The following is a 26,796-nucleotide window of genomic DNA, read 5'->3' as shown; positions in this document are numbered from 1 at the left end:
ATCAGGTGACCACAGCAGCTGTATGTTTCAGAGGCCTGACCCAGACAGAAATTTCAACGAGACATTTTAGAAGGAGAAGATAAACATATCTTTAAAAATTCAAGCAGAAAGCAATCCTTGAAGGTTAGAAGAACCAAATGATTGCCTATTGCAGGGCAGAGAATTCAGTAAAACTCAAAAAAATTGAAATCAAATACACATAATCATGAAAAACAGCAGGACTTGTTGTCACGTGCTCTCTAAGAAGCTTAACTGAACACCCTGAAGTATCAAATTTCTTCACACCACAAGCAGTGAAATGGAACACTTGAAAGAGCACTGGTGATCTTACACCATTCATCTTTCTCATTAATTTAGACTGCAGGGAAACAATTGATGAAGGAACTAAGCCTAGACATAATTGCTGCTGATCCTGACTGCTGTTGTGAAGTCCTCATGAAGACAAGGAATCAATAGGACCTACTTTAGGATTTGCAGTCTCCAACTGATTCTTGCAAAAAAAAGGGGCAATTAACATCCATTATCTTCTAATAAAATATATCTCTTTTGCTCTTAATCTATTATTATTGAAGAGGGATCTCCCAGGCTCTGTTTTGTATGTAACTGATACCTGTGATTTCCTTTTAGTTTTCAGACTCGTTAGGGCTGGGGGTTTTTTAACCATATTAGGAAGGTGCTTCAAAGAGCCCAGACATACAGGAATATTATGTCCTAGCCCTTCAAACTATTTTTAACATTGCAAAGTTGTCAGTATCAAATAGATGAATAACTGCTTGTGCCTGATGGCAGAGGATAACATTTGAAGTATGGGGCCACTATGTAAGGTGTCACTTCATTCAGATGAAAACCCTACACTATGAAGAAAATTGTCACTATTTTCATGAGACTAAAAATGCTTGTAGCAACTTTGGCAGCTCTTCAGGTCTCAAAGGCTGGCTGGTATGATATGCCTTTCACAAACTATATTTTTCCATGTTCAAGAGGATCATTGAGCCTTTGAGAAAAGGTAGATAGAGGATTTTAGCATCTCTATCCACATCTGATATTTTCTACCTCTATCAAAAGTATGGATAAGTAATGTTGTACTTATTTTCTCTCACAGTTTATAGTATGTACAATAAGAGAGCTTCTACCAGTTTTTTTAGACAAGACTCAACAACTATGAAACACAGTGAGTAGGAATATGGGTCTTGATTTCTCATCTGAGGCATTAACAAAGAATTTTGCTAAATTATGAATAAACCTCAATCATTCTCATGTTAATCTACAGTCTTTGTTTAAGTTAAATTTTACAATATTATTTCATATTTTAAAAATTAGAGTGAAAAAGAATGTGTGAAATCTTTGTCATTCTAAACAAGCAGATAGATGCCATGACCCCAGTCTGCATCCTGAGAACTGCTTTTGGCCACTAGAATACCCAGATCTTTTTGACTTTACAACACCAAAGAATTAGCTGCCTACCTCTTGAGTAAGGTTTTTTGAGCACTATAAAATAGGTATTTCCCATGCCTGTCTCAAGCTCACAGACTATTAATCTTTCTCTCTGAATGTCTGCAGTGTTGAGCTTTGGAAAGCCACAATGGGAATAAGTACTGAGCCCAACAGCCTTTCTGCTAAATAGATTTTATGGGTTGTAGGAGATAGGTTAAAAATATTGCCTTGCTCACAGATGCTTGAATGAACTTCTATCTCTCAGGAATGTATCTTATCCATGACTAGAGAAGACTTTCTGTAATGTGCTTAAGCATGATATAATTTAATATTTATGAAAGCATGGTGAGTGCATTTGTCTGTCTGGGTTTACTGTAATTCCAGTAAAAAAGTTTAAATAATAGTTTAAAAATAGTTTAAAAAAAATATCTGAGTAATCCAAAGCTTAGTTGTGTAAGTACTGTGTCTTTTACGTACACCATAATTCTCACATTTATTCTTCAAGCACTACATTAGGACAGGACTCTATAAATCAGACTTGAAAACCATTCTTGCTTCAGAGCACATGCCTGAAAAGAAAGTGAAAAACTACTGTGTAACAAAATACTTTTCCTAGATTTTAGTCTTGCAGCCTCCCAATTCTACATTACAGCTGAGTAAACTGGCTTTAGTTAACCTAAAGGTAAACTGCTTATTAAACCTCCTTGAAATTTAAGCTTTCATAATTGCTGTTCTGTCCCCTGTCCATTTTTCATATCAAATCATTACTTAATCTAGAAATATTTCAAAATACCTAATTTTCAAGTATTTTATAAAGTAGGTGGAAAATTGAGGCCTCTAAAAGAATGAATAACAATGTTTCTTCTGCATGAATCTTATTCCAACTGATGATGACAAGTACTCATCTGAAGGACTTTTTTCCTTTCAAAAGTTGTGGTGCCTCCTAAAGTAAATCTCATAGTAAAAAATTTTGGTTTTGAGAAAAATATTTACTTCTTGAGGTGTGATAGCATTTTGTGGGGAGCTTTAGTTCAGATACCTGTTCTTCATTATGAATTAGCCTATCTTTCCAAAGATGAGTTTTTTAGACAGTCTCACCTCTCTGTAGATATTTGCATAACCATGTATTTCATGATGTCCAGAGAAAATGTCCTTGTTTAATGAAGAGGTATGATTCATTAAACATATAATGCAGCTTTCACACAGATATCACCAGATATAACAGATTCTCTTCATCACAGACATTTGATATGTTTTACACTATTGAGTAGCTATTTTTCAGTTTTCATCTAATAATACACATCAGTAAAACAAGCATTTGCTGATTTTGTATAGGTTTGCTACTAGAAGGCAAAATTTTTACAATGAGTAAAAGGTTATCTCCAAAGGCTACATCAGATTTTGAAATGCAAGACTGAGAAAAGCAAAACACAAAAGGTAATTACAACACAGTTAATGTTGAGGTGGTATTTACGGACTAGACAAAGAAACTCCAGTGACTAAATTGCATTCTGTGGCAGGTAGTGAGATCTCAAGCTGCTCATTCAAATTCATCCCTAGCTACCCTATCCTGTAGAAAATTGCTGCTTTTAATACTCACAAGATTTTCCAAAAATTGCTAGTGTTCTCTTCATTTATTAACATAATGAAGGAACATATAATGTTCAAATGAAAGAATTTATTGCAAATTATTTGTTAAAATGCAAAATACCTTATTGTAAAATAATTCTCTTTTTGAAGTTTTCGAGAGAAATCTCCTTGCAATCATGGTTGCTTTTTCCCTTTTAGATATATTAGAGTCCATACAGACATTTTTTCTAGCTGTTCTAGGATTAAATGTCCTGAGAGTAACAGATGCTCAAAGTGATCAGGGGAGATATCTCACCTTTCCCTGGTAGGAAGAGCCATCTCAGCTGGAAGAGCACAGCCTCATGCAGCACCATAGCACCTTACGTGGTCTGCTCTTTAACAGACTGCAGACTACAAGGAAATGTTGAAACATATCACAGATACACAAATACTTGTTCTCAGAGGAGCTGTATGGTCAGATCTACTGTCCTTTTAAAAGGAACAAGATCTACAAGGAATTCACAGGAAAATCACTTCCACCAGAGGCTTCTGAACCATCTTCTCTTGGGGCTAGCTGAATTTGAGGAAAAGCAGCTAAACTTTGAGACATTTAAGTACCACAGTTTAGAGAGCTGCAGATATTATATTAGCTGCACAGCACAGCTACTATACTTCATAAAATATTTGTATTAAATATTTATGGGCTTCCTCTTTGGCATTTGGATTGCCTTGGAAAAAAAATCTAAATTAATCTATATTCACTTTATGAAATATTATAAAATTTAAAGCTATTTTAGTTATAATTAGCTGGTTATCCAAATATCATTTTGAATTTCAACATCTATCAGATTCCTTCGCAAATGCTGTTGCAAAACCTTCATGCAACAAATTTGTAAAGGCTTCTTTTCAAACACAATTCATAAGACTGAATGGCTCCTTCTGGCTGACCAAAATCAATCTATGGAATTAGCATAATCTAGCCCAAGAAATGAGTGACAACTGAATTTTCATCTGTGTCACTTCACACACTTCAGACTTCAGACCCTAGAACTGGATTTAAAACATGATTTGCTACAAATACAATATACTTGTGTATATAGCAGGAGTCAGACAGACACAGTACTAACATTATGAAAAAACAAGTATGACAACTCTTTCCAAACTAGTTTTTAAAGCAAGATATTGCTTACTGAGTAAATTTATGAACACAGTTAAATTAGGACTCTCTAGGTATGAGACCATTGGAGAAATTCTGTATCACATAATTTTTAAAAATTAATCCATTTTGACAGCTGTGACAGCACTGCTGTGCTGAAAAGTTGAAAGAGGAAGTGCAAATATCTGAGATGTTTTTGAAACAAAACAGATATACAAAGATTTAATGGAAATTAGATCAAAACTCTCAAAAATGTGTGCACAGAAAGGGCAGTCTCTGGCTGGAGGTCTTCCGGTGGTGGATTTGTTTGTTTTATCATACATCTTGCTGTTTATTCCATCCTGCAGGTTTCCAATATGTGAAATTGAAATACATACTTCTACATAGTTTAGTTAAATGGCTTTGCACAGTCCTTAGACATATGGAAGTGCCAGATATCTGCTATCTTTTTGTCCATAGATCATATCAGAATAGATACACCTTCTTTTTATATGACAGAAGTTTATAAATATCATTCAAAAGCACTCCTTCAATGAATATTCATATCACAAGAATTATAACTATTTTAGTTGAAAGCAAAGTTACATTTGCTATCCTAGGGAAGCTAAGAAAGACCTACACACCTAAGTCTATTCTGAATAAGTAATATACAGTGATGTATTACATGTTTTATTCTCTAGACCTCTCAAATGTACAAGCTCTTTTGTCTCTTTATAAAGAAGTACCAGCAATGCATATTGATATTCCAACTATTTTGGTTCAAAAGCTGTCATTTTGCCCTTCAGGAATTTGTGTTGAAAACCCAATCACAGTTGAGAAATTCAAGCATTTTGTTAAGAAATCAGCAGTTTTCCTTTAGAAATTTACTGTATTGTTACACAAGTGGTTATTCATTGTCCCCCTGCATTTAGAGCAACTCAGCATCCAAGGGCATTTTTTGAGGTGTTTCTGTCTTGCAAATGATAGTCTGCAGAATGCTCACTAGTGGTCAGGGAAGACCTGGTATGTCCTGTGGTTTTAGTCATAATTAAAAATCACTTAAATCATCATTAAAAAGTCACTTAAATCCTAAAAGTGGGAAAATCCATATTTGGAAAAATCAGGTATCTGCAGAAGTAATTCTGCCCACGGACTTCCTGTAAAACATGGGAGAATTATTTTACCTGGTTTTATGACTTCCAATCCATTGGAAATAACATTTACACTAGTTTCAGCTGAAGTTCTAATAAAGAGTCTGCTTTTGTCTACTTCTCAGAACAAGCTATCTTTTTGTATTTATTTGTTTTAAACATGTTTGTTTGTTTCAGAGAGTTTATCTAAAGCTTTGTGCAACCTATACACTAGTTTTGAGAGTACACTTTTCAGCTTTGGGCTTGTCCCTACTGTGCTATACTGTGTGAAAAACTTAGCTAAAAAATGTCAAGATTTAAAATTTTACATTATTCAGAGGAAGGACCATAATTTGCTGCTCATGCATAAAAATTGGTGTGGCCTAATTATTGGACAGCTGTTTTATTCTAGCTAAATATTCTGTCTGGACATAATCTCTCATTTGGGCTTAAATAAACATATTGTGTTTTCCAGTATAAAAATTTTGTTTAAAAAAAAAAAGAAGGCTTGAAGCTTGAAGTTATACAACTTATTATAAGATCTTTCTATCCCTTTATTACACTTTTACAAATGTTCTGGTTAAAAAAAAAAAACCAAACACATGTATATACATATAATCCACAGACAATGTGAAACCATGGAACTGCTAATTTCAGTGTTGTCTGCTAACTTTTATCCAAGATTCCTGTGAGCTTTATTTGTATTGGCAGAGGGGATTTGCAGTATAGTTTAAGGTACTGGTGAAACAATATTTCCTGTGCTTTTCCTTATCAACAGTGTGAACGATTAGCCACGGGTCATACAAAGGCATGGAGATGCAAAAGGACAAGACTGATCATAGGTAAATTCATGTGAACAGCAGCTTGCAGCTCATTAGACAAACTTAATGGGATTTATCAAGAGACAGTGAGTGATACATGCCAGCAGAGAGCATTAGGATTCATAAAAAATGCTGAATGAAAGCTGCTGAATAAAAGTTAAACATGATTTCCTACATTGCAATTAAAAGAGATAGTGACTATGTTTTGGGCTGGATTTTCAAAGTCGCTGTCTTTATATTTTCTTTTCACATTATTTTTTACTGTGCACATTAAGAGAATTTGATTTTGAAAGCTTTCCTTGTAATTTTAAGGTCTCCTATAACTTCCTTAAATTACTTTTTCCCACCTCCTATCTACAAACTGAGAAAATTTGTTTTTGTAGGTGAAAGCCCAGGAAAAATTCTTCTGTGATGTGATATCACTAAAAGATATTTGCTTCATTGATATCTTTTCCAAATTAATGATCAGTGAGATATATTATCCTTGTGTAATGGGTAAATGCTGTTATATTTTCACTACTACTAATCATTGTGTTAAATCCATATTTCAGTCTGAAAGAGAAAGGTGTGTGTGCTGTATTTTAAAGCTGTTGTTCTAATTGCATTCTTTTGTTTAGCAAGGTTCTTTGCTACCTATTGCATCCTGAAAAATGGGATTAATCTTCTGTTTTAACTAATTCTATCTCACGGTAAGATACTTAACAAAAATAATGTAGTTGGCTAAAATATCTCCTAAAAGATGAACTTTGGGGATTTATTTGTTTGGCTGGTTTCTGGTAGGTTTGGTGTGGGAGGGAGCTGGTGGGGTTTTATTATTTGTTTGAGTTTGTTTGTCTGTTTGTTCATTTGTTTGTTCATTTGTTTGCTTGCTTGCCTGTTCTGAGGGCAGGGATAGATAATCAGCCCATTTGATCTGATAATTTTGTCTGGACTGTAAAAGGAGAGGTAAATCGAGTGATACATTGAGTGATAAATCCACAAACTCTAAGGTAATGTTCTATTAATTTTAAGCAGCAAAGAACATTGAGAAAAAAGAAGATCTCTTACCAAAGGAAGTTTTTCCATGCAGCAGTGCCTGAGAATGGCTCTAAAGCATGGGAGTTAACTAGACTGAAAATGGTGGCAAGTTTTTACAAATTTTTAAGTTATTATTTTTTCATAAGACAATGCACCAATATTTTGAATACTTTAACTGCCTATATGAATTTACAAAAATTAACACAATGAGCATAAGTCCCCATAACTAACTTTTAACAAAGTCTAATATATGGATAAGTCAAAATTGAGTCTTTTCTATTACCATCATCCTTTACAATCACTGAGGAGTGTCTACATAACCTGGTTTTGATTTCCTTAGCTCAAAGGTGTTTGTTCTTCTGTCAGTCAAAGACATTTTCTCTTACAAGACAGCACCATCCAATCCAAACATTGGTGACAATCTTGAAATTAATTTCATCAATTAATTTCAAAGTTACATTCAACACCACAAATACAGCTTTAAACTATTTCTACCTACTAGAATAATAGGGTCAATAGACTTACCTTTGTGTCTGCTCCCTTGCATCCTTTTCTAGCACAGTACAAGAACATAAAACAGCTGGAGACACACACATAACTAAGCAGCCATCCACTTAATATCTTGCCTTATTCCTTCCTCTCTGTGTGGAGTAAACCCTAAATATTTTTAAAATGTTCATTTGAACTGGCTTAATCTTAGAAATAAAGGGACATCCACAGTCCACATAAAATTTATGTTATTATGGCTTAAACAATTCTCCCTTTCAAATGTTGTGAAGCTCTCATGATTAAATCAGAATCAATGATTCTTCAGATGTTTATCTTATAAATCAGATTTATATTTGGATGGATCTAAACACTGACTATTTATAAAGAGCTATTTATTGAACTTGCATTTGAGGCAGAGTAAAAGGAAGTTAGACCAGAACAATCCTTCAACTTCATCAACAATAAACCTTTCTCAAACTTTTAATAGAAGTCTGACTGTCATTATGATAGAGCACCAATATATTGGCTAAAGCAATAATGTGAAATGCAATTGTCAGAAGGTATATAAGATTATTTTTATCAAGCATTCTAGGTCTCAGTGTTTTGACATTTAATACTTCAAAATTAGGACTGTCAGTTGTGTTTATCATTTTGGAAGCAGTTCATCCTGCCATATAAAGCTTTTAAAATTAATTCCTAATACTCTTACAAAAGACTGATCTTCATTTATTAAAATGTGTTATTAAAATGTACGTGTGTATAAAAATTGTTTTGATGAATTCAAAGGTATATTTGTTCCTACTCCAAGCCCAGAAAATACTTTTTTTGAATAGGTTACACAAAGACAACCTCAACCACACCACCTCCCTTTAGCAGTTATCCTCTATTGCCTCTGCCTCAGCTATCATGTGTACCAAATAGTATTGTTCATTTATTATACCCTGATGATCATTTATTTACATCATAGAAGCATTTGAGTATGCTAGTGTAACTATAAATGTGAAGAAAAACACAGTCTCTTTCTTTAAACAGAACTCTTAAAAACCAAAATATCTCACGTAGGCAACAGCATCAACAGCAACAGTAATTATAAAGACATTACATATAAAAAAGTAAATAAATGAGGAAGCTAAAACATCAGTATAATTAGCCAGCTTCACTGTGCATTTCTAGTAATAGTTGTTTAGTTCTCCTTTTCTGTGCTAAGCCTCTGTACAGATGATATTCTCAGTCACATCTTATATTAGTTGATGAATTCCTGGAGTCCCAAGATGGTGTTTATCACCAGAGATGAGAAAGTACATGATCTGATGACCTGCTTTCTGCATGAATTTAGGAATAAGGTTTATGGTATTTTCTTTTCAGTATCCTTTACTGTTATCAGGCATTTTTGACAACATGTTTCATTTTTTTATCCTGTTTGTATAAAGAACATATATTTGCTAGTGGTATACAAACATAAATGGTTCTTACCACACATAATGTTCCAGTAGAACCAGTAAAATTTTTCTTATTTCAAATGATTGTCAAAAATACTAGCACAGATCTTGAAATATCTTGAAATATAAATAGTAATAATTTTCCAGTTTTTCTCAACATCAGTGATTGAAAAATAATACTGTAATGAAAATGATCTCACGCAATGGAATAGAGACAGTAGAGTATAAAACAGCAGTTTCTTTCTGCTCAGATCTCCTAGTCAAAGGACAATAATTTTAATACACAGAATCTGGGTCTCAGATGGAAAGATTTTTCTGTTTGCAAAGAACCCACAGAGCAGTACAGAGTACAGAACAGGAGAGAGAATCAGCCTAATTTACTCCAACAAAGACCTTCAGACAGAGTCACAGTATTTCCAATTCACCTAAGTATCAAAAAATATAAAGCTAGACTCAGAGCAGATGAGAGAGTCTCAGGAGTCTCAAAAGTGTCAGACTCCTCTTCTTTAATTCTTAGTTATAATCCATTAAATACTAACTTTTCCAAAGAAGCCCAGTAAGGACTTTTCAACCTGTACAAGTAAGTATTTCTAAAATAAGTTACTCCAATATTTTAGTATCAATTGAAGATGTAATCCCTCATGCTAATAACTAGGTTATTATAAAACCCTGTATATTTATTGATATATATGTATCTTTCCTGTCCAGTTGGATGGCATATGGACAGATGCTTTTCTCATAACTTTTTTTCTACATACACTCCAAAACAGAAAATACACCAAACTCTCCCATGTGCACTGACAGGCCAAAATTAACATTAAAGGAATAAAATGAAATAACCACACTGAGACTTAGAAATTCTGAAGTGGGTTGGTTTTGACTATTCAGATATTTTCTGAACCCTTAAGTTATGGAAAACAGACAATATGCCTGGAGTTCACTCATTATCTCTCTAAAGAAATAATTAATTAACAATTCAAATGAAAATATGTGGAAAAATATGAAAGAAAATACTGCCTTAATAAAATTGGTAAATGCTCAACTTTGAAATTTCATGTTGCAAAAAGTGGTAGAAGAAGATGTTTCAGAGATATATTTTCTTCCTCTGCAAATTTTAATGGTAACCTGAAGATGTAATATCATCATCATCATCATCATCATCATCATCATCATCATTAGTATTAGTATTAGTATTAGTATTGTTAGCGTTCAAAAACACATAATCGCATAAGCAATTATATGCGGTGCTTTTTATTTAAGAGCTCTGGGAATCAGGGTAGTTTCCACCCAAATCTGATTCTGACCATACATTCGAGGTGAACGTGTTTTATACTCTATCATTACATAACTTTCATGTTCATTATTAAACTTATATTGTTCTATTGTATACACAGATTTCAGTTAAACATAGCCCCCTTTAAATTTCCAACATAGTTTCTCACGATTCTTCTCATGGTTATATAATAATTATATTTAATTACTAAACAATCATCACATCTAACAATTATATCTTTTATCATAGTGCTTACACAGGTGCAGTGATCTGAGAAAACACAAAGCCTAATATTTTCAAAGACTATTTTTAACATTTTTTAACAGGGCTCCACTATCATTCTCCCCCCTTTGAAAGCATTTTCACTACACTATATGTGTAAATGTTTTCACTTGATACAGTCCTTTATTCCTCAATTTATACTTGACGTTCTTCAAGTCCAGGGTTGATGTGGATGCTATCACGAACTAGAGAACCAGAAGATGGTGGGCGTGGATCTTGAGTCAGTGCCTTTATTATTTTCTGGTTCCAGGACGTTTTCTTCTGTATCTCTCCCTTTAGGATGCTGTAAACTAACCAAATTGCTAAGAATACAATTAGTAAGATTATCACACTCTCAATGATAGATTTAATCCATGAACTCACATTCCACCCTAACCCTTTAAAGATTTTTCCTAACCAGCTTGTAGTCAAGTCCTTTTGCTCTTCTTGTGCTTCATGCTCTATTTGTTTCAACTGATTGATGTCATATTCTACATCTGCAGTTACATTTGGGATATGAACACAGCAATGATCAACTTGTCCCTTTAAAATCCACATACTCCATGCTCTTTCAGGAGTAACAAATCTAAGGCTAATCAATTTTGTAAAGTCATTTTTGTGGTGGCTTGTAATTGTACGTTTAATTCTTTAAATCCTTCCGGGTGACTCTTGCCAGTCTATCTACCTGACTTGTAAGTTTGTACAGCATCTCCCTACTCTGATAGTTTGCTATAGGACCAAGTGATGACTCTAGGGCCCACACAAATTTCACTCCACTAGAGGGTTCTTGCCAAGTGTCATCTGGATTTTCACTGTCTAGAACTTCCCGTCTTGCTCTTATCTGCAGAAGTTCATGTTTTCCGTTAAATGGGGACTTTTTCCAAATTGGACATAAGGCTGGGAGGCCTAAAGTAATTTCCTTTACTTTCCCATCTACAGGCAGATGTGTTCTCCAGGTACCATCGCTTGCTGCCCATACAAATTGTCCTGGACCTCTGACTGTAATTCTGGTACATCCTATGACTGCTTTATAATTCACTCTGCCTTGTTTATGTTTGATCCCTCTGCAAGCACAACCAATTTGTAGGGCTATTGCCAGGGGAGGCATCTGTTTTATCTCTACATCATCCAAAGTGCAGTCATAACTTTTGTTACGTGCCCACCAACTTTGTCTGCCCTCATTCTGCTACTGGTGGCAGTGTTCTTTATTGCTGGATCTGTTTCATTCTCGAGGCCTTCCCACTTAATACACCAAGGGGTGTTTGCTATATATTGGAATATTTGAAGAATACTCACAGTCCACACACTGTCCCAAGGCTCTATCTGATTTTTCTGATCCTTGGCCTCACACTTCCATACCAGAGTGGTTTCTGTAACATTTTCTATAATCTTTTTATAGTGTGGTAAATAGCATTGCCATTGTGTGATGCCTTCTGATTCTCCCATAGGGGTTCCTAGTGTGCCATCACTTAGAATACAGTCTTTCTGGCCTTTCTTTTCTCATCCATGTTCCTATTTTCTCCCAAGTTTCCTTGATTATTTGCCTCGATTCGGGTACCTGTTTACATGCAATTGTTTTGTTCTTTTGTATTTCAGGTAATTTTGATGTTATGATTCCCCAATTTACTGGGTCTCCTGCTGCCTTTGGTATTGGCAGACAGGCAGTTATTCTACTGGTGTTTTGCATTTTGGCAAAATCTTTGACTAATCCAATCATTACATTCTCAGCCCGAACTGCATTAGAAACCTTTATCACCTGTGTTTCTGTTTGTACCTCTCTCTTCATTCTAGAATGAAGAGTAGTTAGTTGATCATTTTGCATTCCACATCCCAAAGACATTAATGACCATAACGTTAGCACAATTACTGATAGCATTCTCAAAGTGATTAAACCCATCTTATCTGCAGCCTTGTTGGTTCCACAGTTTACACAGTCCGTGATCCAGGATGGATTTTCTTCACTCAGGTGTAATGAATCCAGGGGTCCACGCCGGCTACTTTGACTGCCGTAAAGGTGGTCAGTAGTACCTGATGGGCTCCACTCCACTTTTCTTTCAGCAGTTCTTCATTCCAGTTCTTGATGTACACCTTGTCTCCTGGATGTATGTTATGAACTGGGTTCTCAAGAGTCAGCGGTCTATTCCACACGAGGATGCTCCAGAGCCAAGCTAAAGTTTTCCCAAGAGACAGAACATAATTATACACTTCCTGCTTTCCTGTGACGTGTACATTAGGGTTAGGCTCAGGAGATTCATATGGTTTCCCTTATAATATCTCATAAGGACTGACTGACATCCCACTCCTAGGCTTTATCTGAATCCTTAACAGTGCTATTGGCAAAGCCTGGGGCCACTGCAATTTGGCTTCTTGGCATATTTTACTGATTTGCCTTTTTAGTGTCTGACTCATCCTCTCTACCTGTCCACTCGACTGGGGTCTCCATGGTGTGTGGAGGTCCCATGTTATCCCCAGCAATCTACTTACCTCTCTTACTACTGGAGCTATGAAATGGGGCCCCCTATCTGATGATACCCCTAGGGGTACCCCGAACCTGGGAATAATCTCCTGTAGTAACTACTTAACTGTTTCCTTTGCTTGGTTCGTGTGACAGGGAAGGGCTTCTGGCCACGCAGAGAATGTGTCAACCCCCACCAACAGGTATTTGTATCCTCGAGTTCTTGGTAATTCTACAAAATCTACCTGCCAATAGTCTCCTGGCTCTATTCCTATCCGAATTCTTCCTAGCTGTGCTTGTCGCCTAGCCACTGGGTTGTTTTTCAAGCAGATATCACATTTTGACAATACTGATTTTGCCATTGTTAACATCCGTACTGAAATTAAACTTTGCTTTAGCAATTTTACCAATGCCTCTGCTCCCCAGTGACATTCGTTATGTTTAATTTGTCGAACTTCTCTCATTATCAAGGGGGGGTACCACTATTTGTCCATGTGCAGTCACATACCATCCCTCTGACTGCTTTTGTGCATTTAGCAAATGTGCCAGTCTCTCATCTTCTACTGAATATTTTGGTTCTGGAGGCAAATTGAATTGGGATACATTAAGCTTTAAAGGTATCAATGCCATTGTTGTTTGCACCCTTCGAGCAACCTGTCGGGCTGCCTAGTCGGCCTTTCGATTTCCCTCACAGATTTTGGAGTTTCCTGATTGGTGTGCTTTACAGTGTATAATTGCCACTTGTTCAGGTTTTTGTACTGCTTTTATCAATTGCAGGACTGCATCCTGATGTTTAATGTGCATACCTCGAGAAGATAGTAATCCTCTTTCTTTCCACAGTGCTCCGTGTACATGCACCACTCCAAAAGCATATTTTGAGTCAGTCCAGATATTTACCTTTTTCCCTTCACTTAATTCTAGTGCCCTGGTTAAAACAACCAGTTCTGCCTTTTGGGCAGATGTATTTGGTGGTAATGCTTTTGCCTCCACTGCTGTATTGACTGTTGTTACCACATATCCAGCGTATCTGGTTCTGTTTTCCACGAAGCTGCTCCCATCTGTAAATAGCTCCCACTCTGGCTGCTCTAGTGGGATGTCTTTCAGGTCTTCTCTTGCTGAATAGGTGTACTCTATTACCTCGACACAGTCATGCTCTAATGGGCCTTCTTCAGTTGGGGTACCTAGGAACAAAGCTGGATTCAAAAGGTTAGTTGTTTTTAATGTGACATCATCCTGCTCAGTCAGGACTACCTGATTTCATCATCCTGCTTGGGGATAGCCAATGGCCCCCCTTCTGTTCTAAGACAGTGGTTACCATGTGTGGTACATAGACATCTATGTGCCTTCCCATAGTAAGCTTCCTGGCTTCTTGTATCAGCATCACAGTGGCTGCAACTGTCCACAGACATGAAGGCCACCCAGCACTTATGTTGTCAAGTTGTTTGGAAAAGTAGCCCAGTGGCCTTTTCCAGCTTCCCAGACGTTGGGTCAGGACTCCGAGTGCTAGGCGCAGCCTTTCATGTACAAACAGCTGAAAATCTTTAGACAGATCAGGTAACCCTAATGCTGGAGCAGTTGTCAGTGCTTCCTTTAATTTTAGCAAGACTTCTTTCTGTGGTTTGCCCCAGATGAATGGCTGCGTCTTTTGAGCTTCATACAGGGGCTTTACAATCAGTCCATAGTCCATGATCCACAGGCGACACCATCCTGCCATCCCGAGGAAGACTCGCAGCTCATGTAAATTCTGGGGCTCTGGAATAGCACAAATAGCTTGGATACGGTTAGTACCTAGTTTTCATTGCCCTTGTGAAATTTCACATCCCAGGCAGGTCACAGTCTGTTGGGCAATTTGTGCCTTTCCTCTGGATTCTTTATAACCTCCCATTCCCAGTGAATTTAAAATCTCAGTGGTTACCTTTATACAGGTTGCTTTTCTTCTGTAGCTATTAGTATATCATCAACATACTGCAACAACAGGTATTGGTCCCTTGGTACTTGCCCATTCTCGGTCCAAATCTCCAGCTCCTTTGCCAGTTGGTTTCCGAATAGAGTCAATGAGTTCTTATATCGTGTCTCGGTGAGCTGGGTCTTTCTCCCATTCCCTGGGTTTTCCCACTCACAGGCAAACAGTTTCCTACTTTCTTTGTCAAGGGGAATGTAGAAAAAGGCATATTTTAAATCAATTACAGTAAACCACTTATATATCTTCTTAACGGATGTTAGCAATATATAAAGATTTGTTACCACTGGATAAATGTCCTTTGTTATTTTATTTATTGCTCTCAAATCCTGCACTAATCTATATTCACCATTTGGCTTCTTTACTGGAAATATCGGTGTATTAAATTCTGATTCACATTCTTCTAAAATTTGTTATTTCAAGAATTTCTCAATAATCTTTACTATTCCTTGCCATGCTTCTGATTTTATGGGATAGTGTTTGACTTGTACAGCCCTCGCCCCTTCCTTTAACTCTACATGCACTGGTTGTGCCAATTTAGATTTCCCTGGTATATCTGTCTCCCATACAGAGGGAATCACTGCATCTTCTACCTCCCTAGGGATAGAGGGAACAGGTTTTTCTTTGACCATTAATATCTGTCCCGTCTTTGATTCAGGTATTTTCATTATAAGCTCCCCATTTTCAAAGGTTATTACCGCATCAAGTTTCACTAGCAAATCTCTCCCTAAAAGTGGAATTGGAAACTCAGGTACATTTAGGAATTCGTGTGTTATAACTTTGTTCCCAAAACACAAATCTAGGGGTTGCAAGAATGGCCGTTTTTCCTCTTTCCCTGTAGTGCCGACTATTGTTGTTTCCTTGTCCCCAATTTGTCCTTGCAAATCATTCAATACCGAGTAAGTAGCTCCTATATCTATTAGAAATTTGACTTCTTTATGTCCTAATTATATATTTATAACGGGTTCCTTAACTTGTTCTACTGGCTCTATGTCTAGTCAGCTGGTATACTCCCCCAAAACCATCCCCTTGCTGGAACTGATTGCCCTGGTGAAACTGGTTGTTCAAGTCTGGACATTGTCTCTTCCAATGGCCCTCCCGCTTGCAATACGCACATTGATTTAGGTTTAACCCCTGCGTAACTGGTCTCCTACCTCGACCATTCCTGTTATGTCCCCTGAAATTTGGGTTCCCTTTTCCTTGTATTACTGCCAAAAGATTCTGCTGCTGCCTTTTACTAGCTTCTCTTTTGCGATTGTTATATACCTTCCAGGCTACCTCAAGTAGCTTATCCAAATTCCTTAGTTCTTCCCCTTCTATTTGCAATTTTTGCAAATATTTTTGCAATTTTCTACAATGTCCTGCTGTGATTGGCCCAAGGATATGAGAGCAAGCTGAACCTTTGCTTGTTCTGTGTCCATTTGGAGATCTGTATATTTTCTTGCTACCTCCTCAAGCCTCTCCAAAAATGCAGTTGGAGATTCCTTCCTTTCCTGTTGAACCTCATATAGTTTGAACCAGTTTATAGTTTTGGGTACAGCATTCTGAACTCCTATTTGGATCCACTCTTGATATTTCTGTAGTCTTCCCATATCGCAAAATTAATTAGGGTCCCAATTTGGATCCTCAGTTGGGAAATTCTCATCTAAATTCCCTGTTATGAATCCATTTCTGATGCCCTCTCTTGCCCTTTCTTTGGCTGCCTTAAGTACCATCTCTTTCTCAGTAGAATCCATCAAAGTATCTGATATTACTTGTATGTCATCCCAGTCAGGATTTTGAGTTTTTATAACCATTTTTACTACTCATGCCATTCTATCAGGATTTTCTCTATAAGTTCCGGCTGTTTGTTTCCAAATAACTAAATCTGCAGGAGAGAAAGGCACTTTTACAAATACTGGCCCTTCCACTTCTACACTTTGTTGCAAGGGGCAATTACAGTCTGTTTTTGTCTGCCTATGTCTTTTCTATCCATAACTGGGGCAAGGTTAGACCGACTCCTGGTTCTGTGGGCTACCGGGGTCGTTGATTCTCTCTCTCTCCTTTCTACCACAGTTAGGTTTTGCTCATCTTCCGAGGAAGAGAGATCAGGTGACAATGGGAGAGGAGGATAAAGAGGGAAGGGTGTACTAGACGAGACAGGTTCAGGATTAGGTGGGTTAGGAGCAGGCAGTGGGATAGGGACAGTTGGAACAGGTGAGATAGGTTTAGGTTCTCTTGTTCCTATTGGAGCTACCTGTAAATCAATATCTGTATAATTTTCCCTACTCAGGCTTTCTTTCAACGCCAAGTGTTCTAAACAACGTTCCTCACAAACCCCACACTTATTGCTTGCAGATGTTTTAACCATCATTAATCCACATTCATCCTGCCATTCTGGCTTTCCCTGTAAATAGAAAAACAAATCAACATACGGAACCTCATCCCATTTTCCTTCTTGTTTACAAAACGACATTAATTGTGAAATAGTGTTATATTGCAGAGTACTGTATTTTGGCCATTTTTCACCATTCTCCAAGGCATATTCTGGCCACCATGTATTACAATAATCAATCAACTTAGCTTTACGTAATTCTTCCCCAAAATTGCCCTGTTCCCAATGTGCTAATAAGCTCACCAAAGGAGAACTTTGCGGGATAGGTGTGTTGCCGCCCAAAATCCCTTTCAGTTTCTCCATTCCAAATGTACCGCAAATTGCCAAACCCGCAACGCTTTCGCGATTGTCTTATGGAACGGCGCCTAGGTTTGTACCAGCAGGAATTCCTTTAGCCCAACCAAGCGTAGCTTTCACTGCGTCTTATTGGCAGGCACCCAAACCAAAGTAAAAAGCACCTTACCTTTCTCCCGGGGACGTTGCAAGCGGCAGAAGCGGTCACAGCCAATCGAGCTCCCCAAGAATCCCTTGGTGCCGGCTGGAGCGTGGTCGAGTTGCGAAACTCGCTCAGCAGCACCCGCAGGGTCCCATCTGGGTCGCCAAAATGTTAGCGTTCAAAACCACATAATCACATAAGCGATTATATGTGGTGCTTTTTATTCAAGAGCTCTGGGAATTGGGGTAGTTTCCACCCAAATCTAATTCCAATCATACATTCAAGGTGACCGTGTTTTATACTCTATCATTACATAACTTTCATGTTCATTATTAAACTTATATTGTTCTATTCTATACACAGATTTCAGCTAAACATAGCCCCCTTTAAATTTCCAACATAGTTTCTCACGATGCTTCTTATGGTTATATAATAATTATATTTAATTACTAAACAATCATCACATCTAACAATTATATCTTTTATCATAGTGCTTACACAGGTGCAGTGATCTGAGAAAACACAAAGCCTAATATTTTCAAAGACTATTTTTAACATTTTCCAGGGCTCCACTATCAGTATTAGTATTAGTATTATTCTATTGCATTGTATTATTGAACAGACAGATTTTTCAGGTCTTTGCAGGGCCAGTCTAGAAACACAGTCATTGTTGCTGCAGTGATTCTTGTGTCAGAAGAGGGGAGTGCAATCTTTAATTAGGGAATAGGCCAGACAATTAACAACACCAGCTTTCTGTAATGGGCTGTAAAAAGTTTGAATCTTAAGTTTCTGTAATTTGAAAGAGCCTTAATCAAAAGGTATGTTTTGTTTGTTTGCAGTGTGAAGAAGGTGATTTATCTGAATGAGTAGAATATGAATGTTTAATTTTCATGTTACTTCTACTGGTTTATTTTTATTGAAGCACATGGCAGTTTGAATTAGAATTATAATTAAAAGTAGAATTAGAATTTAAAATTACTCAGCTAAAAGTAACTTTTTTTCTAGCTGTTTTTTCATTGAACTATGACTAAAAAAAGAAAACTAAGTATTTAAAATAAACCCCTTCTAGTATTAGGAGAATAAGTATTAACTTGCAGTTATAAATTATTTTTAATAAATTTGGGGGTGTTCTTATATTTTCTCCTGCCCAAAAATTAAACAGAATATTAGAAAAAGAGAAAGAAAGATGGAGAAAATTTTACTTTCCTCTGAGAAAGTAATTTCAGGTTTTTCCCTTCATTTCCTCAGAGGATTTCTGGGAGGTATAAGGATAAATTAAAGTGCTCCTCATTCCTCATAAATAATTCCCCAGAACTTAAAAGGGGGTTTAGGTTGTCCAGATGGGAGGACATATTCTACATGTTATTATTTAAATCCTACATTATAAAGTGGTTTACATTTATAACCATGCATATATATTGAGTTCTGGAATCTCTATTAAAACTAGTAAGAACCAACAGACCAAATACTTACTTGTGAAGTGGTTGTAACATTTCATGTACAAAAATATTCAGCAGTTAATTATAGTGGGCTAATTAATAGAGGCATAAAAAATAAGTTAAAACCTTTATTTTTTTTTCTCAATTTTTGTGATACAGCCATTTCACTGTTTTTTCAGTCTGACAAGTTCACTATTATAAAAAGGCCACTGCACACACTTTGAACATTTAGAGGGTATGTATGCTAAAAAAGCATAGGGAGTATAAACTAATTCTGATTTTCCAAAAATCCACTTGAATCAAATATTTGGTTTAGAGATATAAGAACATGGGTATAAGTGAGAAGAGGTAAACAAAAATGTTGTAAGACAAGTAATACTACCCCTATATCAACCTCCATCTGGTGTCTCCAAAGTGTATAGATTATTCAGGGGTGCTGCTTATACTGGGGACTAATATTGGGGATTAAGGTTTTTCCTTTCAGGCACTGTTCAAAATTATTCATTCTTTAAATTATGCTGTAAAAATATATTTACACTGTAAAAATATTTTACACTGTAAAAATACTAATTGCAGTTCAGTCCAGTGGAAGCTAGAAATTAAGTAGGCTTATTCTTCCCACCCCCTTGTCACCTTCATTAGTCACAGCATGAGATAATGTTGATTTTTAAATTAGCATGCATCCTGAGCTATGATACTGCGGCACAGTGATGAGGCCGCAGCTTTCAAAATTCTTCTAACTGCCTCCAGAGGACCTTTTGTCACCAAATGAATCTCAGCTACCATTAACTTGAATAATTCTTGTTTCTAATATCAAATACCACTGTCATGTCAAAATACAAAACAAAATAATCAAAAGAAAAGCTTACCCCCCAAAAAATCCCTTTTTTAACAGGTTTGAAACTTTTTCTAGTAAAGGTTATGAATTGCTTTTTCCAGTTAGAGCATTGGTATGTTGAAAGAGATATTATTTCTTCCTACCTAATACATCCCACAGAACATGCAGGTATCTTTGTGATTTGTTTATCATCTTTAGTGTTACAACAGTTCTGCTAGCATGACAAGAAAAACAAAGGGGTAAACTAATATGGCCAAACAGAACTGTTCTTTATCATTGGAGGCAAGCTGAGAATAACCAGTGGCATTTGCTTAGCTGTATTTCAGGGTAATGTTGGGGTTTTTTGAGGGTTTTTTTGTTTGTTTGTTTTGTCTTGTTTATTTGTTTTTTTGGTTTGGTTTGGCTTTGGTTTATGCTTGTTTGGTGTGGTTTGGTTTTTGTTTTGTTTGGCTTGGTTTGATTTGGGGTTTTTTTATTATTATGATTTATATTAACGTAATTCTGGCTTTAAATTTTTGGGATGCTTGAGCATCACTAATTTGTGTTACCATCTCTGGTGTCATGTGATGAGAGGGCTAAGACTTATCTCATATAACTGTTATTTGGCTTAAGCCTAAATCTACTTAAAATCAATTATAAATAAATATTATTGAGATTATTTGGGGCAGAGCAGGCCTGAGGCTAAAAGCATGGTAAAACCCACCCATTTTGTCATAGTTTATTTTTGATATGTTTTATGCTGCTTTATTTTACTGTACAACGCTCATGAAGACCATGAACTAAGAGTATTTAGCTACAGAAAAACACTTGTGTTAACATGGCATTAATGCATTTTAAGTGTATACAGCATTAGGGAAGCAGACACTAACAAAATAGCTAAGTTGACAACTCATTAACAGTAAAAAACTATTAAGTATTCTTTACATTTCTGTCAGCTACCTTGTGTCAATAATTAAACATCTAACTTAATGCTGCATTATTGCTTACAAATGTCATAAGTTTTATATAATTGCAATTGCAATTGCAATTGCTGAGTGGTTTAAATTTTATTGATTTGACAGTTTAGAAGCTTTCTAACAAGGACTTTACACTTGAAACTTCTGGTTTACCATTTCCCTTGTTGTTTCCCTTATCATTTAGCACAACTAAGCCTTGTCGTTAAACCAAATATCCTTTCCCAATTATTCACTCAGTGCCTTGCTGGCAAAGGAATAATTTCTGTCACAACTGCAAAAAGTTTGATTGCTGTGCAATATTACAGCAATCTGTCCAGGTTCTGCACATATACTTCAAATTCTGTCAAGCCTGCCTTGCTCTGGGAAATAAACCTTTCTTCTTCTGAAGATAAGTCTTAAGTACTCTTGAAACAAGTGGTTTATGTGTTTATTTTGAAGGTGTTTTTCAAGCTCTGAGAAGTTAACATTCATGTAGTCTGAAATATTAACTAAGCATTATGACACTAAAGTCCTGCAAACCTGAACAGATGTCTGTTAAGTAGAACATACAGTGAAAATTTACATTCACAAACTACATAAATGTCAGCTAACTTAAAACCTGTAAAATAGGCCACTGGTTATGTTGAGTTAATCTTCTAGATTTCTCTTGTTCTAGTTTCTCGTACAAGACTGTTCAGCATTAAGATGAATCTTCTACACAGTACAAGATTATGAGAAAGTTTTGTTCTTATTACTTGCTATCCTGCTCTATTACTAATTAGAAATAAATTAAATTAAATTTACTCAAGTGAAGTCTATTTTGACTGTGGCAGCAATTCATAAGCAATCTTCTGGTCAATATCTTGACCCATAAGTCTTTTCATTGCATTTCCTAACTTTGTCCTTCAGGGAAGAGTGAAAGAGCAGCTTGGTAAGCACTTGAAAACGAGATGAGTTCAATGCCCCACTCATGTCAAAACTTGTGGGCCAATTTTTCCATTTGCAAAAACAGATAAAAGTGTTTGCCAATGAACCTCTGAGACCAATGCCTACTTTTTGGGCAATACCAAATACCTACCAATACCTACTATTGCTGTCTTTGCTAAAGATTGAAAAAAGTCAGTAAATTCTCTACTGCTTCAAGGAGGAAATGATAAACTACTTCCTTTTATTTGCTCTTAATGACATTCCTGAGACTATTTTGTTAAAATCTTGCTTCCTTTTTAGCTCTTATTCAGATTAAGTGATGAACAATGACTAAAGTGGTATGGCCCAGGAATTCTATAATTATATAATTCTATAATCCCCTTTTCCATTGCTTTAAGGTCAGATACTGAGGTATTCTAATATTTTCCTAACGAGTAAGGAAATTCTGAATTGTCTGATTTATGCTCTCTGGGTCAAGTGCAGAGAGGTTTTTAAGTTCTTTTTTTATCTTAGTGACAGAAACTACACCAAGACTGGTTTACCTCCTAGTAGAGGCTGAGCCACTTATTCTGCATGAAATTCAACTCCTTGGTTGAAAAATGGAAAAAACCTTCACTGTTCCAAAAGATGTTTAAAAGCGACATGTGGTGAGGTGTAAACTAAGCAACTTTATGGATACAATTTGTGACAGTGACTATATAGACTAGCAGTGAACAGTGAATTGGTATTGGTTTGCTGTAAGGGAGGTTCTTATCATCCCACATGATCTGCAGATTCTTTTAGAACCAGATTAATCTAATATGTCACCTTCACAGAGTAAACTGGCATGCAGATTTTTGCAGAAGCATACATACAGTGGGTAGAGGAGGATTTGAAACCTCTCAGTCTAAGCCTTATAGTCTGGCATTTTGTGAAGGAGCTGCACTCATTCGTTGTATATAGATTATTCTGAGCTGTGGAACAAGAAATAAATTTTTGGTAAACATGACTTCATTAATCATAATGAAATCCTCCATCTTTTAATTTGAGAAGGACTACTCTTCTAGACTTTTAAGAAGATTATGAATTTCACAAAGTAAGATTTAAACAGATGAATCACAAGGCAGGAATAGGGCACAGACATTTCCATGTCACATTTTGCTTTTAGAGGGTTTATTAGGAATAAAAACATTTTACTTGGTTTTATTTCTTAAAAATAAATTGAATATTATGCAGTATTACCTCTTTAGTTCAATGTTGTAGGGGAAAAAAAATCTTTTATTTGCCTATGATAAGGGAAAAAAAGGAAAGCAAATGTTTTTTCTTGCATGTGGAACGAAAATAAACAAATTTTGAACTACCGGGTTTATTTTTAAACTACAGAGTACAGCAAGAAAGGCTTTTTTAAAAGTAAGCGTTTTGAAATCAATGATCAAAAGAGAGTGTCAAAATAAAATTTTAAAAGTTGCTACCTAATACCTACCTATTATCTGCTTTTAAAATACTTTAGAAATATTTTGTTACTTGAGATTTACTACATAAATAATTCAAACTAAGGTGTTCCTGTCTCTAGCAGTCTCTGGCTCCATCTTTACCTGAATTCTCACTCACTTAAATCAGACTATATTCAGCAAGGCAATTTGCCAAAACAGAAATTTATTTCTTTTTGTATATAATAGCATTACTTCGATGTTTTTACTGCAAATTCAAATTTCTTTGTATTTTTGTCAATCAGCTTCTAGTAATCCATTTTTATAATGCCAATTTTTCAATAGGTTTTGGGAAAACACATTTAACAGTTATTTAATGCAGTATTACATCAGTTTCCCACACTCATATCTGTCCTACAGAGCATGTAAAAGTAATTGTACTTTTTCCATGGCAGAAAGTAAAACAGATCCATTCAGAGATGCTTTTCTTCTAGTTTGTTGGTTTTGATATGGAATTTGGCAAAGAGAAATGTTAAAATACATTTCATAGAATCATAGAATTAAGAATGGTTTGGGTTGGAAGCGATCTTAAAGACCATCCAGTTCCAACTCCCTTGCCATGGGCAGGGACATCCTTCACTACACCAGGTCACTCAAATCACATCAAACCTTCTCTTGAAAATTTTCAGAGGTATGGCATCCACAATTTTTCCTGTCCTCACCATCCTCACTGTAAAGAATTTCTTCCTCATATGGAATATCAGCTCACCCTCCTTCAGTTTGAATCCATCCCCCCTTGTCCTGTCACTACACGTTTCTGTAAATAGTCCCTCTCCACCTTTCTTTTTTGCTCCCTCCATGTGCTGGAAGGCTGCAGTGGGGTCATCCCAAAGCCTGTTCTCCGGGCTGAGCAATCCCAATTCTCTCATCCTTTCAACACAGGAGAGGTGCTCCATCCCTCTGATATGTTAGTGGACTCTTCTGGACTCACCCCAACAGGGCTCCTGTGCTGGGACCCCCAGAGCTGGATGCAGTACTCCAGGCAGAATCTCCTTAATTGGCTTCATTTGGACTCTCAGTTAATGAGAATTTCTCTTAAAGAAAAAGTGCCAAGCATTAAATCTAGAGTGCATGAGATATACAGGACTCCTGACTTCACTGCTATCCTAGTGGACACAAGGACTCTGTATTCTTTGATGTAGTATTTTCCCATTGCCCCTCTCAAAATTCTGCTAGAGACTGGGCTCCAGAAAATAGGTAATAAAATAAAATATCAGTGTCTTCCCTTTATTTAGTAGAATTAGCCTCTGAATGTGTTAATTCCTTGCCTAAACTGTGCTTATACTGATGAATATTCAGACTTCATAAGTCATATTGTAGAATAGTAGGGATTTAATTGATAGCTTAACTTAAACTGCACATTAAACTTGCAAAAGAAATATAAATATTTCATTATATGCTGCAGTGAATGTACTTAAGTAATGTGTCTTCCTATTTAAAGTCAAAACAGATGAACAATTTAATGCTGAACTGTGCCAGTGCTTATTAGACATTGGTGAATAAGTGTTTGAAAGGAAATGGGAGTATTTAAACCGCAACCATATTTACAAATACAGAAAACTATTTCTGCTATTCTGCAAGTGGAGATTTAATGCAGCTATGCAGCCTGTTTATTAAATACCACATTGTGACCTGCACTAGTCTTCACTAGAATACAGTAAAAAGTACAATCACTCTTTTTTTTTTGCCAAGAAAGGTAGAAAGGAGTTCAAAGAGTTCATCCACTCAAATTCTGCTGTATAGAGCCATTACAGCTGAACTGGCAATGGGAATCTGTCCAGAGAAGACCTGATGTAATTTATTGCTTTAAAGATAGACAAATAAATGATGGATGGATAGATAGATAGATAGATAGATAGATAGATAGATAGATAGATAGATAGAAGAAACAGTGGATTCATTAAAATGGTTAGAATTTGATAATGAGTCAGCAATAGAACATAATTCAATTGTCAAGCAATCTAATTTACACCAAAGTAAATGTCCAAAACCAGTCTTTTTCCTGCTGTTTTTATTATAAAGTAAGCTCCAGAAGGCAGGTTAGAGCAGATTCTGGAGGCAGCATAGTCTACCATGTAGGAGAAAAGTGTAACAGAAGAAAGGCAATCACACCCCTACCAAGCTGTCTTTGAGCAGTGTGGCTCTGCTTTTCTTCTCTGCATTTTATGGCTGTCACCACCTTTCTGTCCTTTTGCCCTCAGTCATGGGGCCCATTTCCATCCACCTTTACTGTTTCACTGAAGGGCGAGCATTTGTTGCAGGAGTTCTACTATGAAATAACTTTTTTATGGATGTGTTTTTCCTGATTTTTCCTGGGCTTTTTGGTTTGGAGGGGCAGGAGGGGAGGTTTGTTTGTTTGGTAAGTTCGTTTTTGTTTGATTGTTTGATAAAAAGTCCTGTTTTCCTGTGTGGACCAATTCTGCATGTCTGTTTGAAGTGGTCTTTCTGCAGGTAGACATGTTTGATTTTAACAGAAATAAGTCACAAAATAAATCCCCAATGTTATACAGCATAATGAGAATTTCCCAGAACTGAGAAACTTGTAGTAGTGAACAGTGTTTTTTAGGAGTGTTTAGGAGTGTTCCTCACAAGTCTGATGAGAATAGAATTTGTCATACAGTTCAATGTTGCTAAGTAAATACTCATTTTATTGTTTTAATAAACCACCATCTGACTTGCTTTTTTTCATGCAAAGTAGTGTAATTATGTGTTATCTTTGCAAATATGCAGAATGTTAATTAGGCAGCATTGTTCTGAATACCCACTTCACGATGTTGTCTTTGGTTTTATACTGATTTCAGTTAACAAAGTAATATTTTCATGTGATGCTAATCCTGAAGCAAAATTTGCATTTTTTTACTTATGATTCATTTAGAAAATGATAAAAAACATTCAGAGATATTCACAATTATATATCTGAGTAACTAGAAGAATGGTCAGTTGTTTGAGATAATCATTTTGCCTTGGTCTTTGGAAGACCTCATTCAAAGTGGAGCATTTAAAATCATTGCTAAGGAAGGCTGTCCAATCTTTGTTGTAAAGAGCAATTTGACAAACTAACATCATGCATTTAGAAAATTAGCTTGCATCTTGGAGTGGCTCTGAAAGACCATTTTAGTTCTATATTTTATAAAAAGGGGTAACAAGATACTGCTATCTTTAGTCACCATATCTTTATACATGCTGTTTTTCTCTTTTGCACAAACAAAATCTATTTAAAGTACGTGTTAGGTTTTATTTGTCTCCAAATGGAAAGAGGAAAGCTAAAGCCTAACGAGGTTAAACTAATTTAAAAAAGACCAAAGGGTCACAGAGGAATGAAAATCAGATTAAGCTCTGAAGCAGCAGGAGGAAGCAGCAGCCACAGCCATATCGTGAAGTGCCATAATGAGTGG

General features: G+C 36.2%; 1 pseudogene; it reads right to left on the bottom strand.

The window, feature by feature from the left end:
- Positions 1 to 11,208: 11,208 nt before the first annotated feature.
- LOC139589030 (uncharacterized) lies at positions 11,209 to 16,575 on the bottom strand (annotated as a pseudogene).
- Positions 16,576 to 26,796: the final 10,221 nt, after the last annotated feature.

This window comes from Agelaius tricolor, unplaced genomic scaffold (assembly GCF_023055355.1).
Source record: "Agelaius tricolor isolate 1412-34295 unplaced genomic scaffold, bAgeTri1.0.p SCAF_4, whole genome shotgun sequence".
Classification (NCBI taxonomy): Eukaryota; Metazoa; Chordata; class Aves; order Passeriformes; family Icteridae; genus Agelaius; species Agelaius tricolor.
The sequence above is the reverse complement of the archived record's forward strand: the minus strand, read 5'-3'. Positions and strand labels throughout refer to the sequence as shown.